At 42.7% G+C, this 17,255-nt stretch overlaps 1 protein-coding gene and 1 long non-coding RNA gene across 2 annotated transcripts in view; both read right to left on the bottom strand.

The window, feature by feature from the left end:
• The window catches only part of Xkr6 (XK related 6), a 201,626-nt gene that overhangs the window by 151,348 nt on the left and 33,023 nt on the right, over positions 1–17,255 (bottom strand). The gene's annotated exons all lie outside the window — the stretch shown is intronic.
• On the bottom strand, positions 384–14,078 carry LOC143441696 (uncharacterized). Its single transcript, XR_013109319.1, has 3 exons — positions 9,808–14,078; positions 5,714–5,820; positions 384–3,659 (listed from the first exon to the last, which is right to left on the bottom strand). It is a non-coding gene; the product is annotated as an uncharacterized LOC143441696 (long non-coding RNA).

Here is a 17,255-nt window from a genome sequence, read left to right on the forward strand (position 1 = left end):
TCAGTCATCCGGGAGCTCTGGGACCCTTGAGCCCCTGACTGGCTTCAGACATGCACATAAGCTTATCTACTCTTGTTCCAGACAGGGGTCTTTCCTTTCTCTCTGAGCCCCATCCCCCACTCTCCCTTACTTATTAAAACCCCCTTCAGAGTATAAAGCTACTTGACTTGGACAAAGTTTGCTATGTTCACAGAAAACCTTGAGATGCATTTCCAGGACCCTAAGCACTTAGTGACTACAGGCAAGAGCTTAGAGTTTCTGGAGAAAACACATGACCCCCGACCACAGATTTATATGCAGGAGATGCAGAGAATACGCATATATTACAGGAAAAGTAAAAACAGCCATGCACTTACCACACCCCACCAAAAAAATTCCAAGTGTTGGGTTTTCCATAATTGGACCATTTAATTTTTATTATGCAAGAGTCAGAAATTTATTACAAGCAGTATATGGCCTTTCCACAACACACATCTGTATGGCTGCTGAAAATTATGTGTAAAAAACTTCTATGTCAGTGTAACCAAGTTTTCAAAAAATTAAATGATGGCTTACAAACATGCACCTAGATAGTTGGCATAGGTTCAATGGGGACTCGTGTGGGCTTAAAAAGTTGGTCTATGGTCTGGACAAGTCTTGCTGACAGACACTTTCTCTACATAATTTTTTTTTAGCCACCTAGGGGAAGCGCAGGCGCGTCTCTAGCTCTCCTCAGGTCCTGGCAAGCTTCCATACTCCTAAGTCAGCTCTGGGTCTTCCCATGCCTGAGGCACACTAGGCTTCTCGAGCTTCCGTGCATGGCAGTTGGAAAAGGTTTCCTTGGAAACCACAACAGCAGTGACCAGCACACTGAGAGGCCACATTTAGAATACAGTGCTGTGAACTTTCTAGAGATAATCCTTAGACAGCCAAGGCCCCTATGTTTAAAACGCTGCTTTCTCTTCAGGAAGGAGGATGAAATACATCAGGAATGAGTCTCTCAGTAAGGTGATGCGTAGCTCCTGTTCTCAGCAGAATGCAACCTAACAATGGGAAAGAAGAGGGGTGAACTATGTGTTGATACCTCTATGTGGACTCAGGAGCCAAACGGGACCATTTTAAAGAGCTGGAAGAAACCATGATGGAATTACTCAGCAAGGATGAGCAGGACAAAGGTAGCAGAAGTCCAGCAGATTCTGGAACCCCTTGTACTTAATGTGTTTATGGTCACCACAGGAAACATGTATTTGAGGCATGCAGGACCCTTTTTTCTTGTGGATGTGTAACCACAAGAGCTGTCCACATGGACTTTTTAACAAATGAGATTTTGAGTAGTGCAAGCCAAAGAAAGCCCCTGAGGCAGAACAGAAGCCAAAGGGTGTCTCCTCCCAACTGACAAACTCAGAAAGGATCACATAACAGAAAGGCTGCAAGGAATGAAAATGAGTCACCTAGGAATCTTGACAATTTTCCTGAAAATGCACTTCAAATTTACAAGTCACAACAGAATCCCAAATTTCCAGTCACTATTATATAATTTAAGAATAATTTAATATGCTGATATAAGGAAGGTCACACTTGAGAAAACCCTTGCAATAATTCATGGGGGAAAAGTATCTGCTCATGTTTAAAAGGCATTACTATTCAACTACTATGGAATCAAGATTCATCAGTAAAGACACTGCCATGCACTATGCCTCAAACTCTACTTTCTCCACTTGTCCTGTGGAATGGACTATGCAGAGTCTCTTCCCTTTCTCTAGGCTGCACGCCTGTGTGAAAAGACAGTAGGCAGCCTTCAAGTTGAAGTCCTTCCTTTGAAGGCACAGAGCACTGAGGGAGCAGATCAAAGTCCAAGCGAGTGACGAGGACCCCCAAGATTGGGTATCCTCCTATGCCAATGTGCTTGTCTGCGTGGGGATGCTGGTGAAGAAGCCCCAGGTTTCAGCTGACTTCCATTTCCCCAAGATGGCAGGCTACTCCTCCACTTACTCTCTGGGTCCCTCTGTTAATAATAGGAGTAACTCACACAGATCTGTTCTCTTTGGAGTGTGATGTCCCAAGGCTGTGAAGCAAAGTGACCCAGGAAGGGACAGACTTCCCAAGAGACACTACAATGCTCTCCAATCAGTACTACAAGTAAAACAAGACAACATGAAATGCCTCGTGTCCAGGATATCCCAGCATCCTCTTCCCCTCCAGGAGGCACTGTTCCCTTAGGCGTGCTCTGGGAAGGTCAGTGTGCAGCCCACCAGCACTCTGCACTGTCGGGATCCTAAGGTTTTCTCTTTCTGAGTCTCTTTCATTTGTACTCATGGTTTTCAGAATCTAAGAAGGTCTTTAAAATATTTATTCTGGTAGGGACAAAGTTTTTTTCTGGCTAGCTAATTCATTCTGGGTGTATCAAGACACCCAGGCCCAATCAATACTGCAGCTAGAAGTGGCTGAAAGGAGACCTCTACTGACAGAAGGGCCACAGAAGGAGAGCTTTTAAAAGCCAGTTGTTGTAATCAGAAAGCAGCTAAACAGGCAATGCATGCTCAGATTAGTATGTAAAACTAAAAACGATCTACGTAGTGTCTTCCATTACGTAAGTATCATCTAACTCCTGCCACTGAAAAGGAAGGAGAAGGAAACAATGGCCACCTCGCCAATGATAAAGCTCAGCAGCAGCTCTCCTGAGCTCGGACTCAGCCTCCGCAGCTTCCTGCACGCCCTTCACCTTCTGGGGTGCGCTGTGATCCCCTTAATCACTACTTCCCAGTTAGGATATAAGAGGAGGACAGTATTCACACTGACCAAGTAACTAAAGCTTCCTCACGTCTCTGAATGCCAGCAGGTGCAGGAGGCAGACAAAGACCAACAAACCACCAAGGACAACTACAACGACTCTAATCTGCACCCGATATCACCATCCATCTGTCCATGGATGAACATTCACATGAGAGCAGCCCACACAGGGAAGGGAACTGATTTCTGGGTTTGGGTTTTTTTTTTTTTTTTTTTTAAAAGGGATATTAATCCTTTCAGGAAATTCAAACCTTTTCTCTTCCTCCTTACACAGACCACTAACCCCTTCCCACTAACTCATCAACTGACAAGAAGAAGGTGAAATTGACCATCCTTATTCCCTCAGTGTGAACACTTCTGATCTACAATAATGCCTGATTTTAAAAACTGGCAGCATTTCACTACACATATATTAGTTTTAAAAATTTACATATTCTAATACAGACCTTGTGAGATGATTTCCAGGTAGAAATTCTGTAGTTATTGCATTTAAGATTGTCACGTGATGCTTTTTCTTCTCTTCAAAATTCCTGATTAATGATCCCTGTGATCTAAGGACCTCAGACTGCAATGTAGGTAGGAAAGAAAAGCAGCTAACCTAAGCATCATGGAAAGAATCCCACAGACTGCCCAGGACAGTGAGAGGTCCACAGAGAAGCTCCACAACAGAGCTGTCTCCAGAGCACAGACTCAGACAGGTGACAGTCTTGAGACACATCTGTCACCTTACAAGTATGGAGTCCTTTACATTTATTTATTAGTCTACTAATTCACCTACCAAGGCATTAATATATGAAAACAACATAATTTCCAAGGCTCCTACATATTTCCAACATTCAATTTAGGGATCCAAGATTCTGAACATGCCATCACCAAAAAAAATTGCAAACCTAAAAAACAAAAAAGGGAAAATAAATTAAACAAGGGCAAAGAAAAAGACTTTTTTCAGAAAAGGTCAATATTTACTTGTATAAATTTCAAAACATTTCAACATCGATGTTTTACTCGTGTTATATTAGCTTTTACATTTACTTTCAAACAAGCAGTTCCATATAACAAAATAAATATCAAACTACACTCATGTGCCACCTGTTTGTTTAATATTTGCTGGGTCAACACCATTTCACATTTATAAGTCTTTAAAATAGCAGCAGTCCACCATCTTTGTCTCCTGGAAGTGATCACTATGGCAAAGACACTGAAGTGCATAACTGAAGCCAAAGGCTTTTCTTGGCTAATGCACACCTTTGGAAGCTGCCTTTTAGCTGACTGTCCTCCAGTGCACTAACGCCTAGCATTTGACATTAAAGTCCTTCTAACCTCAAAAGGGGCCACAGCATCCAAGTGTGCTTGCTTTGCTTTCTTCTATGAAAAAGAAACTTAAAATAAATGTTGAGTAACAAGAAATTATAGTGTGTGTGTGTGTGTGTGTGTGTGTGTGTGTGTGTGTGTGAGAGAGAGAGAGAGCAAGCAAGAGAGAGCACATGTACTATCACTATGTAGGAGAGAGAGAAAACACGTGCATTATTACTGTGTAGCAGAGAGAGAGCACTTGCACTATCACTATGTAGCAGAGAGAGCAAGAGAGAAAGAGAGAGGGGGAGGGAGGGAGGGAGGGAGGGAGGGAGGGAGGGAGGGAGGGAAAAAGGACATGTGCATTATCACTATGTAGCTCTGGTTAGCCTATAACTTTATGTAGACCCAGATGGCCTAGAACTCACAAAGATTGATTTGTCTCTGCCCCAGGAGTACTGGGATAACAGGTGTGTACATTAAGCCCAGCTAGAGATTACAATTTCTAATTATACAGGCATCAGTAGTGCTGGTAATTGTTTCTCATTAAAACTTTCCCCATACCCCTCATCTAGGACAGTATCACTCACTATGTTGCTGTGCTGGAACTGTGACTTCAGAAATATACTGCTCTGACTCTTTTTACTAAGACACTGGTGTGTGTGTGTGTGTGTGTGTGTGTGTGTGTGTGTGTGTGTGTCTGTGTGTGTGTCTGTGTGTGTGTCTGTGTGTCTGTGTGTGTCTGTGTTTTTCCAGACGGGGTTTCTCTGTATAGCCCTGGCCCTGTTCCGGAACTCACTCTGTAGAGCAGGCTGGCTTCAAATTCAGAAATCTATCTGCCTCTGCTTCTTAAGTGCTGAGATTAAAGGCATGTGCCACTGCCCAGCATAAGACACTGTTAATACACAAAAATGAACCATATGACCAACTCCTCTACCATGGCTTAGAAGCCATGCCACTTAAGGCCAGAGCATCATTCTATAGAAAAACCAAGAACTCGGAGTTCTCCCTTCCAAGAGATCTGTAACCCTGCATATAGGAACAACCCACTCCACTAACCACTGCTTTTGTCAAATAGGACAAGGCTGGCCAGTGAGGACAAGCGGACATGCAAGTAAGAGCTCAGTTCTCCTGGGGCCAGAGCTCAGGTTTCACTCATCATAAAATGTCACATCCATGAAGGGATAGAGATGTTCTCTGAATCTTGGCATGTACAGTTATGGGGTTATGGGCAGAGAAGATATTACAGACACATGTGAGACGATGCACAGAAGAGCTGATGAGCATCCATGCAAGGAAACATGAGAAGCAACAAGGCATTGCTTCAAAATGCAACTGTCTCCTTGGTAACAGACAACTTGAAGGTGGTCTTCTATGTGGCCCACTAGACTGGGATGAATTTGGCCCCTCTTAGAGCTGAGCAATGAAGCAACTTCACAACTTTGGCTAACACGCAGCAAACTTATAATTTTAGAAGCTACAATGGTACTATATCAAGTGCAGGATATGAAATGGCACAGACAGTTTCTTCTCTGAGTTAATGGCAGCTGAGAACATCTTTTGAATTTGAGCAAATCTTAGTCTCTCCCAGAAATTAAGCCTAGACCTTTCTCTAAGTACTGCTTCTGTATCCCTCCAATTTTGCCATTACCATTCTGTGTGGAGGGCTTTCAGGACCAGGTGACCGCACACGTCTAGAAATCGGATGACCTCAAAGCCACCTCAATTCAGCTGAGGCCTCATGTCTTTTGCTTAGAGCTAAAAATAAAAACACATGTGAATGAACAAATGATCATGAAATGAAGCCTCTAACATGACACTAACATGATATAAAGTATCAGAAACAACTTGATTTCAGAAAACTGAGCGCACACATGCTTGCACACAGTGTCATAGCTGCAGGCTCCCTGGAAGGCTCCCTTGTCCTTAAGAGCTGAAATAGTAACAATCATCAAATTCCAAGTTTGGACTACAAAGTCAAAATAATACTTCGTTCATTTTTCTGAAATCATGATATATTTATTTTTATACTTAAATTAATGACACTAATGAAAATAAAACAGAAATTTAACATTCTATATACATATATTTGTATATACATACAAACAAGGGTGAGAAAGCAAAGTACAATATTGACCAATAAATAGTTTTCTGAACTCCTGGTTTCAAAAGCAGTGCTGCAATACATGCAAACCAGCACGCTTCTCCAGTAAAGCAAGCACTGGCTCATCCAAGCCATATATATATATATATATCAGTCAATTAGTACTATTACTGTTAACATGTAAATACCCCTCCAAAACCATAAGGAAGCAGGTATGAAGCTGCCGCCTATCCTGCTGCTATGGATACATATTCTGGGTACACTAGCAGGTGTGCAAATGCTACTACTGAGCTTATCTGAAGCAGGGCAAAGTAAGAGTAAGAAAAGAGGAGACAGGGAGGAAATAAACACCGTGGACAGCTACCTGAGATGTTATCCCAGGAGAGCGCTTTTCACTGACTACTTCGTGGCTCTAGAGTGTAATTTCTATATCATGAACAATTATTACTTTTCTAGCAAAATTTTTACCAGAATACTACGCCTTTCAGGATTCTGCGGATTGTACTAGAAATGAACAGAACCTGTAGGCTCTCAGGTCTAATATGAACCACCATGAACGTGAGGATTCATGCACAGCTAGAAAGAAGCTACGGTGTCAAAGACTGGGAGGATAACTGCTGATGCAGCCTGGCCACCATGCTTCTTGAACTTTGCCACTTCTTGGTTCTTCTAATGTCCTTCAATCTGCACAACTCAGCATACATTTATGCTACTGACTCCAGTACACACAGGGCATGTCACGGGGCTTAGCTTTTTACTTCCAAGGTCTTAAAGTTATTTAATAACACAGTGTGTACCACAAAATTAGTGGCAAATCTTCCATCCAGAATTGCAAACCTAGAAACCCCATGCTATTGCTGAACCTCTCCAAGATGGTAGTCCCCACACCCTGCACCTCTACAAGTATGTTCCATCTTGCCTTATTCTAAGACATCTATTCTTTCTTACAAATGAAATACAGGACTGGAGCCCAACCTCCCAGTAAAATACCAGTGAAGGAAATCTGTCTCTAAAGTAGAAGTCCGGCAAAACATGCTGCAGAAAACCCCCTTGTTGACTTCACAGTCCTCAGAACTGCCCAAATCAGTACTGCTCAGACCTGAACAGGACAGCAGGAAGCACAGGCACGCTGATGTTATCCAAAATCCAATTTAAGTGTTAAACTTAAATACAGCTATGCTGTACTGCTTCTGACTACAAATACATGCAGGGTTTAGAAAAACCCACAGGCACCTGTCCTGAGGCTATTGCCCACGGAACTGTGTATGTCCACAGCAGGCTGCTACTGAAAGCCCTCTCCCTCATCTCAAGGAGACACAAAAGCCTTCCTTCTCAGGCTCCCTGCCCAACTTTCCTATACACATTATTCCACCTTCCTCCTCTTTCCCTTTGCCTTCCAACCCATAAGCCCAGCATGCTGCCAATGCTGGAACAACCCACAATCCCCTCCTCTCATCAATTTCTTGACTGACACATTCCAATGACATCCAATCACTTATTAAGTATTTACTGGAAACTGACTACACTGGGGCTTTTTTAAATAACATGAGACTGCTAGGGATTTCTGCTTTCATTGCACAAACCATCAGGCACACTTGATGGTTTGAAATGCTACTTTTCATGAAGGAACAGGAATAGGGCTGAAGGGTGTTCCTGAAGGACTTCATCTGGACCCCACTGGCCTTCTGGCCCGCCTCTCTGGACCTCTTGGGACCAGTCTTTCCACAGGTTCTGGATCACACACAGTCCTGACTGAGGACTGAGAAGAACGGTGTCTGAGTTGAGACATAAGAAGTGGCTAAGCAGAGTATGAACAGTAGCATCCCAGGTAGGAACCTGAGACCAAAGTGTGGTATCTTTTCCTATATCACCCACACATCAGGCTGGTGATATAAAGACAATTCTGAAGAAAATCTGCTCTAACCCAGGTAATAGGTGAGGACAACTTGGGCTGTCACCAGCAATACCAGAAATGAATTCAGTGCCTTCATCTCTAGCTCTTGGCTTCCCTCTATCCCCTAAAGCAGTGGTTCTCAACCTTCCTTAATGCTAGCTCCTCATGTGGTAACCCCCAACCATAAAATTATTTTCATTGCTACTTTATAACTATAATTTTGCTACTGTTATGAATCGTAACGTAAATATTTTTGGAGACAGAGGTTTGCCAAAGAAGTTGCAAACCACAAGACCACTACCCTAGGGCCAGCTGAGTGTGCCCAAACATAGGATCTGCTCTGATGTTACCATTCCTGTTACACTTTGGAAGTGACTCCTGACCTGAGCTTGAAGTATCGGTTCCTGCTGGCTTTGCCCCCTCAGCTTCTCTCAGTATTTGGCGAAGCATTCTCCACACACGAAGTGTTCAGAATTTGTACAGTGGATGAATCAGCCTGAGACAGAAACTACTGAAGAGAAATAGGAGTGCAGGAAAGTAGCCCTGCTGTGGTGTCTCCTCAGGCTCTCACCAAACACACAGGAACTCCAGCAAGAAGCTCCTTTAGACAAATCTCCATCTCCATCTGACCGGCTGCGAGCACACCATTCATGCTACTGGCCTGTGTCCCTGTGCTCCGTACTGGCCAGCCCCTGCATATGAGTGTTGTCCCTGTGTTAAACTGCTGCCAGTGTCACTCTGCTACCAGCTCTCACACCTGCCACTCACTGGCAGGCCCTTCCCTTGGGTTACTGTCAAGCTTCACAGAATACTCTCTTCTTTCCATGTTGACATTTTAATAGATGCTAAAAGTTTCTCGTGAACACTATTTGTACATTAAAGCAAGGAAATTATGATTATTACAGTCTATTAAATGAAAAGAAGTACCAAATAATCTCACCTTATTCTGTTAGGTAGGACAGGATAGACTCATATTTCACGAGAATTATGGTTACAAATTTGGAATGAAGTGCAAAAGTTATCTTAGAAAATAATAATATTCCACTAATGAAGCAAACTGTCAATATTATTTTTTGCTAGCCTTCTAAAGGTTCACTTTATTTTTAATTATGTACATAGGGGTTGTGTGCACCGGAATGCAAATGTCCCTGGGGCCTGAGGTAACTGATCCCATAGAGCTGGAACTACAGGGGGTTATGAGCTGCCCAGTGTGGTGCTGGGAACGAAACTCAGGTCCTCTGTGTACTTGCTCTAACTGCTGAGCCATCTTTCCAGCCCTGTCTTTGCCAATTTACACACACGCACGCACACACGCACACACACATGCGTGTGCAAATGCTTATTTTAGTGTAAAAGCACACATCTTTGTCATGGTGCACATGTGGAAGTCAGAGGGAAAAATTGGGGAAGTTGGTTCCATTTGGGTACCACAAAATTAGCTGTCTGCAGAAAACCTGCCCTCACTTGCTTCACAGTTGCTCTCTCCTCAACCTCCTGCACTAAGGAGCAGACCAGCTCCATCTCATACCAGCTCACTCCTTCCTCTCCTGAGGCACTCATTGGTTGTGGAAAAGGCAAGTAGTCTTCTTACCTGAACGACAAACAAGAACTTTAAAATAAAGAGAGCAGCACAGCGGACCCTGATGGATAGTCCTCATCCAGTCTTAATAGGTACCCACATTCTGCCATCTTTGTTTCATCTGCTTCTTAAGGACTCTTCACCTCCCAGAGTCATGGTGACTTTTACCTTTTTAAAACACACTCTGCAACTGTGTGAGTTGTGGCTTGGTTTCCCATCTTAACCCTCTCAGAAGCACACAGCTCCATGGTACTGAGTACATTCACACTGTTATGAGACCATCTCCACCAAGTTTTTCACCCTGCAAAGCACAAGCCACATTCACTGACCGTGTCTTCCATCCATCTTCCCTCCTTTCTGACTTGATGGTTGCCAAGGCCAGGTGTCTCCAAAATGGAAGCACACAATACTTAGGGATTTTTGTGACCTGCTTATTGTTTTCCTTAGTACAATGTTCTCAAGGTTCATCAGTGTGCCCTATATACAGCAGAACTTCTCTACCAAAGCTGGATCATATTCCATTCATTCATCCAGGACTCTGCAGCTGCCTGCACCTTCAGGCAACTTCAGCTAAAGCTATTGTGAACAGAGTTGACCGAGTATCGATATTTTTGCTTTCAATTTTTTAGTCTGTATACTCGGAAGTGAAATTTCTGGATTGTATAGTAATTCCATTCCTTTGTCTGAGGAACAACCATACTGTTTCCCACAACAGCCATACCACTTTCTGTTCCCATCAACAGTGTACAGGATGGTAAGCAGGCATTTGTAAGCAGTGAGCACCTGACAAAAATGTAGTGTCTACAAATAGCTTATGTGTGTGTCATTCTATTCAATCTTATAAATGTGCCAACTCATTGAGTTCCCTGCTCTGTTGGTGAGTACCTGGGACATTTATTTCTATCTCCTGTATATCTGTGTAAATGTTTTCTCCCAATCAGAGGCTTAAACTGACAGCTAGCGGACTATTAGACACATAGCTAAGTACACCAATAGACAGGACTTTTAAAAGACACACATGAAAATGTGTGTAAAGGGAGTTAACACTTGATGTTCCCCAGAAGACTAACCTAGACCAGCTGTATCTTCACCAACAGCAGTCACAAATGTGCCTAGCTCAAGTCTAAACACACTAAATACAAACTACTTCCAAGTAACAAAAACAACCAAATTAATAGCAGCCAGAACTCAAAAATCTAAAAATTTTTTAAAAAGCTTTTAATACCACCAACTAGAGAAACACAGTCTGCATCAGCAAGCAGCTCCCACAGTCCCCGTGGAAACACGGACACCAACTCTCTGAAACATATACAACACTAATAATGGTTAGCATCCCTAGGAACATCAGGCAGAAAAAAAATAAACATTCAGGCATGTTCTTTATAGCTATAAAATAGGCAACTTGACTCAAGTACTATATTAAGATTCAGGAATTCAAACTATTAGGGCCACAAACTCTGCGATGCTACACACACACACACACACACACACACACACACACACACACACACACACACGTTATTGCAGCATTATTCTCAAGTTATAGACTCAGCCCAGGCATCAAAAAAATCAACAAATACATACACAATGGAATTTTATTCGGTCATAAAGGACAGAATTTTGTTATCTAAAAGAAAATAGATTGAACTATAAATCGCTGTTAAATGATATAAGTAACATTCAGAAAAACAGAAGAGCATTCTCTTAGATGTGGAATCTAAATTCAAAAGAAGACATAAAGGTAGAAAGGGAGTGGCTTCAGATGAGCATAGAGTGGGTGCAAGGAAGGATAATGGGAGTGAGTACATACACATCTTATCAAAATAGCATAAGGAAACAATATTTGATAATTTAAAAAAAGTTAGGCTGGCAAGATGGCTCAATGGATGAAGGTGCTTGCCACAAAGACTGATGACTTGAGTTCAATCCTGGAACTCACGTGACAGGAGGAAAGCACAGATTTCTACAAGTTGTTATCTGACCATCAAGGGTATGCCATGGCACATGTGCCCACTCAATCAATCAGTCAATCAATCAATCAGTACGATGAAAAATTTTCCATGCTTCATAGAATGCCAAAACTATTTATATCATCCTATGTTGAGCAGGATAAGTTAGATACATATAGAGACAACAAACTGAACCCTACTAATATTTACAACCACACACTGGCTCCTCAACAGAATGAGAATACATCCGTCAAGAGTCAAGAAAGTCCTGCAACTGACTGTTCAACTGGTCAAGCAATGACAGAAACCAAATTCTGACCACACAAGAACCTTTAGGTCAGCTGAGGTGAGACAAGAATGAAAAGCTGAGGGAGAGGGCAGCACTGAAAACCACAGGGAAAGGACAGCAGGGCAATGGCTAAAGGCACCACAGGGTGGCTGCCCTGGACCCGGGGTCTGGCACATAATAAAATACAGGGTGCTCTCAGTGATTATCCTCAAGACATCAGCACCAGCGTGGAGCTGAGTCAGCCCACGGTAGAGGGAGGACAGATCAGAAAGCCACCCATATGAGCAGAGGCCTTGGCAGAGGCATGGCAGCAGGGCACAATTTTCCAGGCATATCAAGGCCAACATTTCTAGGGAAGGCAGTGGTTACAGTGTTGAAATAAGGGGTCTGGGGAATGTAACACATTGAGGTCTCCAAAACACAATTCCATGGTTGCATATGAGAATAATTACTGCAGAACAGATGGTGCTTCCTAGGCAGGAAACACAGACTTGATAAGCTTCACTACAGAGTCATAATGACCATGCTCTGGAGTCTGTTGCTCCCCAGGAAAGATCAATACAGCTTCCTGAGAACAACACAAAGGCACTGTACATAAAGCTGCAATGCTACATCAAGTGACAGGAAACGCCAGACACACTGTCCCCATTAACCAACTGCTTGTGGTTAGGCATGGATTAATAATTAAAAAAAAAAAAAAAGCACACAGTAAGAGATGTAGAGTCATTAGAAAAATGACCAGTAACAACAAGTAGGGTGGAAAGATGGACCTGGACAGACATTTACCATCAGAAGGAAGAACAACTCACAAATCTCCAGCAGATATACCTACCTACTTTAATGTTCCTCTCATGGCTTCTGAAATTGCTTGTGTGACTTCAACATAAGAAATAAATTACTCTCAATTCAAATTGCATAGAAGTTCCAAGGAAATGACTACCACTGCTATCACTTCCAAAGTTGTATCATCATTTCTTTGTATCCCAAAGCATTCATACAAGCAAAGCTTAAATAAATGGCCCATTTTCTGAGAGGGCCACAACTAATATTTATTTATCACAATAATATTTATCACAACTAAGTGATAAATATTCTTAAGTTACTACAATTAAACAAATCTTTGACATTTAATTCCATAAAACCCATCTCCCTAAACCAGAATATCCTCATAACAAAAAAGTTTTATAAAGTACCAACCCCTATCTGGAAATGTTAAAAGCACAGACTACACACAGAACAGATGCTGAGGTAACTAAGGCCAGTTGGAAGAGAGTACATGTTCCACACTCACCCCTGATCAGAAACAGAGCCCTGCAGTTGAGGTTGATGTCCCCTCCTTCCTTTCTGATTCAACCTCAGAAGGCGACTGCTGTGCAATCAGAATGGCAAACCCTGAGTCTCCCAGTTACAAAGGACATAAATCTAGCCTTCCCAAACTGCCCAGTGCTGGACTCCCATATCAACAAGTGGCTACACTCTCCCTGGAGAACCACTTCAGAGCAGCCCTTAGAAACTGGTCCACTAACTACATGCTTATGTTAATGGCTTCATGTGGAGGCGGACTCATCTGCTGTGTCATTCATTAAGTCCCCGAGTCCAGCCCCTGGAAAGTGTTAGTTAAAGATCATCTGGGACCCAGCTTTTCTCTGCATCAGCACATGGAAACATTAGCTCCAGAGACCTCTCAACCGGCCAGGCCTGGTGTGCACATCTGGTCATTTCCACTAAAGAACTTCTCTGCTGTTTTCAATCTTTTTTAAAAAGGGAGACTCCTTGTGTCCCAAATTCTCCAGCACATCTTCTGAATACTTAAGTCTCCACTGAGACTCATATGGAGTCTGAGGGGCTCCACACTTACGAAAGAATCACTATCTGTGAACAGGGCATCAGGCATTGAGAGTGGGAGTCTGAAGCAGTCCAGCCCCTGTGGGCTCCTCGAATGCACTCCCTTCCTTTCTACATTTCCATCATGGTGGAATGCCACAATTGGTGCTCATCAACTGAGCACATGCCAGCACTGAGCCCTAGATCTCATTACTGTGGGTTAAATCTTTTCCTTTAGAATACAGTGCCAGGGCTGCAGAGATGGCTCAGGGGTTAAAAGCACTTGCAACCTTTTCATAGAATCAGAATTACCCACATCCAGCAGTTACACCACCTGTAACTCCTTCCCCAGGGGATCCAACACCCTCTTCTGGCCCCTGTGGGTTGCCACATACATATATATTACCCCTCTCTTCCCCCCCCCCCCATCTCTTGAAATTTTTAAACTAAAAAACAAAATACACAGCCTCTGTTATATTATAACACAAATGGTCCAAAAACAAAGCCTTGACCACAGCTGTTATCAGCCAATCACTGGCCAGGAAAAGAGTTCTGGCCTGACTGTCTGAAATGAATCATGATCTCCCTTCTGCCTCACCTAAAAGATAAAATGGTACGGGGAGAGCAGATTATAAAATCAAGCTCTTACCAAGACAAAGGACGTATCAGGCATGTTGAAAGGTTACCCAATATTCACTGCAGGTATATGGAGTTGAAGGTTTGTATCTTGTGGTAATTTTTTGCCTACTGATATTGGCTCTGACCTCTTGATCTAAAGAGAGAAGCCACGATCCTTGGCTGCCCTATAAGCTGCATACATGGAGACACTACTGTATTTCCCCTTGCCATTCTCAACTCCTGTCCTTTACGATCTGATCCTTCTTCTAGTCAGCAACCCCATAAAATGTCCAGGATCCTATTACGATGTTTAATGCCAGGTCCACCACACTGAACACATTTCTATCAATGTGACATATCACTATAGTGCTTCCCTGCTGGTGTCCTATTGGCCTGCAGCCTTCGAGGAACTGCAGCCTATCTGTAGCTCTAACAACTAACAGATAGGCCTGGCCTCTTACAAGCTCTACCTTGACACTTAAGGCAAAAGAAAGAGAAGGGAAGTGCAGGTATTCTGGCACCTGCCTATAATCCTAGCACTGAGGCAGGAGAGCTGCTGTGGAAGCCAGCCTGGACTATGCAGCAAGCACCAGGCCAGCTAAAGCTATATAGCTAGATCTCCATTCAAAACAAAAACAAAGAAGAAAACAAGAAGGAAGAAAATAGAAAGGAGGGAGGGAGGAAATTAAGAAGAAAGAGGGAATAAAACTATTATTTATTTATGTGTTAGTTCATTTTCCATTTTCCTGCTTGTCAAAATAAAATCCAAACTGAGGAATATCTCACATATGTTTACTACCAGACTTGCACATCAGGGCTATGTCCCCTGAGAAAAGCACTTTCTGACCCAGAAGAGGACTACAATAACTTGAACTTCTAAGAAGTTGACACCCTCTTGGACTCAGTAGAATGTCCGTTTGAGCTATCTCTGAACTCCCTCTTAATAGACTCTACCCAGAATGCAGTGCTTAGTGAGCTATAACATCAAAGGGGACCAAGAAACATCAGAGTCCTGTGACCAGTGACTACAACTCTCCCCAGCAGACAAAACTTGTTGGAGCCTGGTACACAATCACAGGAAGCCAGATAACTGATTCGTTTACTTAACACACCAGTTCCATGTGAGCAAGCCACAGAGGGAGCAACACAATCATCAAGCACTTGTTTATTGCACACAGAACCCAGAGCAAGCAGTTCCCTAAAATACATTTAACAACACTGGATAAATTAAAATTAACCTCATGCACCAGTCTTTAAACAAGGTACTCTAGTTGGTGCTAGGATAAACATGGCTTTAAAATACCTCAACTAACTACCTTCCTGACGGTGATACAGTGACAAGAGCATGCCATCCCACTCTGAATTTACTCCTCCCCCACTGGCCAGGCCTCTGCCCTCCACCCCTCTCTTTTGCTGGCTTCCTTTTATCCATCTGCTTCCTGGCATTTGGCACCTAGACTTGCTTTTCCCACTCACTCTATTAGCGCTTGTTCAGTCTTAAGTACCACACCAACTCTGGATTTTGTTATTTCTGGTCCGAAGCAGATTCCTAATCGTTGGCAGGTTTCTGTGCAAACTCAAACTCCCCACCTTCCCACACATCTGCCCTTTGACTCTCAGCTCATTAAATGGTAGCTCCGCCCCCATCAAAACTCTTAGCATTCTTTACAACTGTCTTTCCTAACAATGTATTCATGTCCATCAGTCAGCCATCATACCTGTCAACATAGCAAATCAGCTCAACCTTCAAAGTACACCAAGATTCACACTTTTCACCCACCCCCACGATTACCCCAGGAGCCCAGCTACCACTGCATCTCAAGATTTAAGTACAGCTAACTACTTTCCTTCTATTCTTGTTCCTCTAGTTTGGCACAGCAGCTGGAGTTGCTGAAAATTAGGATTCACAGTTTGCTCTATTCTCTCTTGTAAAATGAGTTAAAATTTGCCAACAGTGAAATCAAACATTATCGTTGGTTTCAACTCAGTGAGTATATACCTCGTGTAAACAGGATCCCTTTAAAGACATGATACTTCCAATGCTTTATGAATAAAGCTGTTGTAATATAAACATCCTTTTCAGAGATATAGGATACATCTAAGATAGAACTGCTGTGTCACTGTGTGGTTGCTTCTAGCAGCAGTACTGTTCAGGGCAGCCAAAAAGACCTAGGTGCTCAAGTATCCATCAATGGACAACTGGTGTATCTATGCAGTGTATTGTCCAGGCACACACGAGTAAACAAACAATCAAAATGTTATGCTCTGTGACAGAAATCAAATATAAAAGGCCACATTTACATAAAATATTTAGAATGGGTAAATACACATATATAGAAGGCAAACTTGTAGCTGTCAAGAGCTGGAAGGAAGAAAAAACAGGCTAATTACTCAGTGGGTACAAGGTTTTTAGGCTGCTCAGAAATGGTGGTTATTCATTACCACAGAAACACTGAATGCCACAGAGCAGTTCATTTTAAAGATATTTTTTATTTCTTCATTTGTCTATTTTGTGTGGGGGTGGTTAGGCACATATCATGTAGCATTGTGGAGGTTGGAGGACAACTAAGGAGTAATAAGTTCTCTCCTACGTGGGTCTCAGGAATTAATGCCAAGCCATCAGGCCTGGGAGCAAGCACCTCCACCCACTAAGTCATCTCAATGGCCCATCCAGATCAGGTCACCTTAAAGTGGATTAGTTCAAGAAGACACCCAGTAACGATCAGTCACAGACAGACAGACAGACACCCAGTAACAATCAGTCACAGACAGACAGACACACACACATACACACTTAAACAAAAAATAAATAAAACAAATAACAAAGTAGATCATTCGTGCTGTGCAAGTTTCACTTCCAAAGATGTCTAACATCCATAGGAGCACCACTTGCTAGTGAGACTAAAACTTCAGAATACAGTCACTGATTCATGATG

Source organism: Arvicanthis niloticus, chromosome 3 (assembly GCF_011762505.2).
Source record: "Arvicanthis niloticus isolate mArvNil1 chromosome 3, mArvNil1.pat.X, whole genome shotgun sequence".
Lineage (NCBI taxonomy): Eukaryota > Metazoa > Chordata > Mammalia > Rodentia > Muridae > Arvicanthis > Arvicanthis niloticus.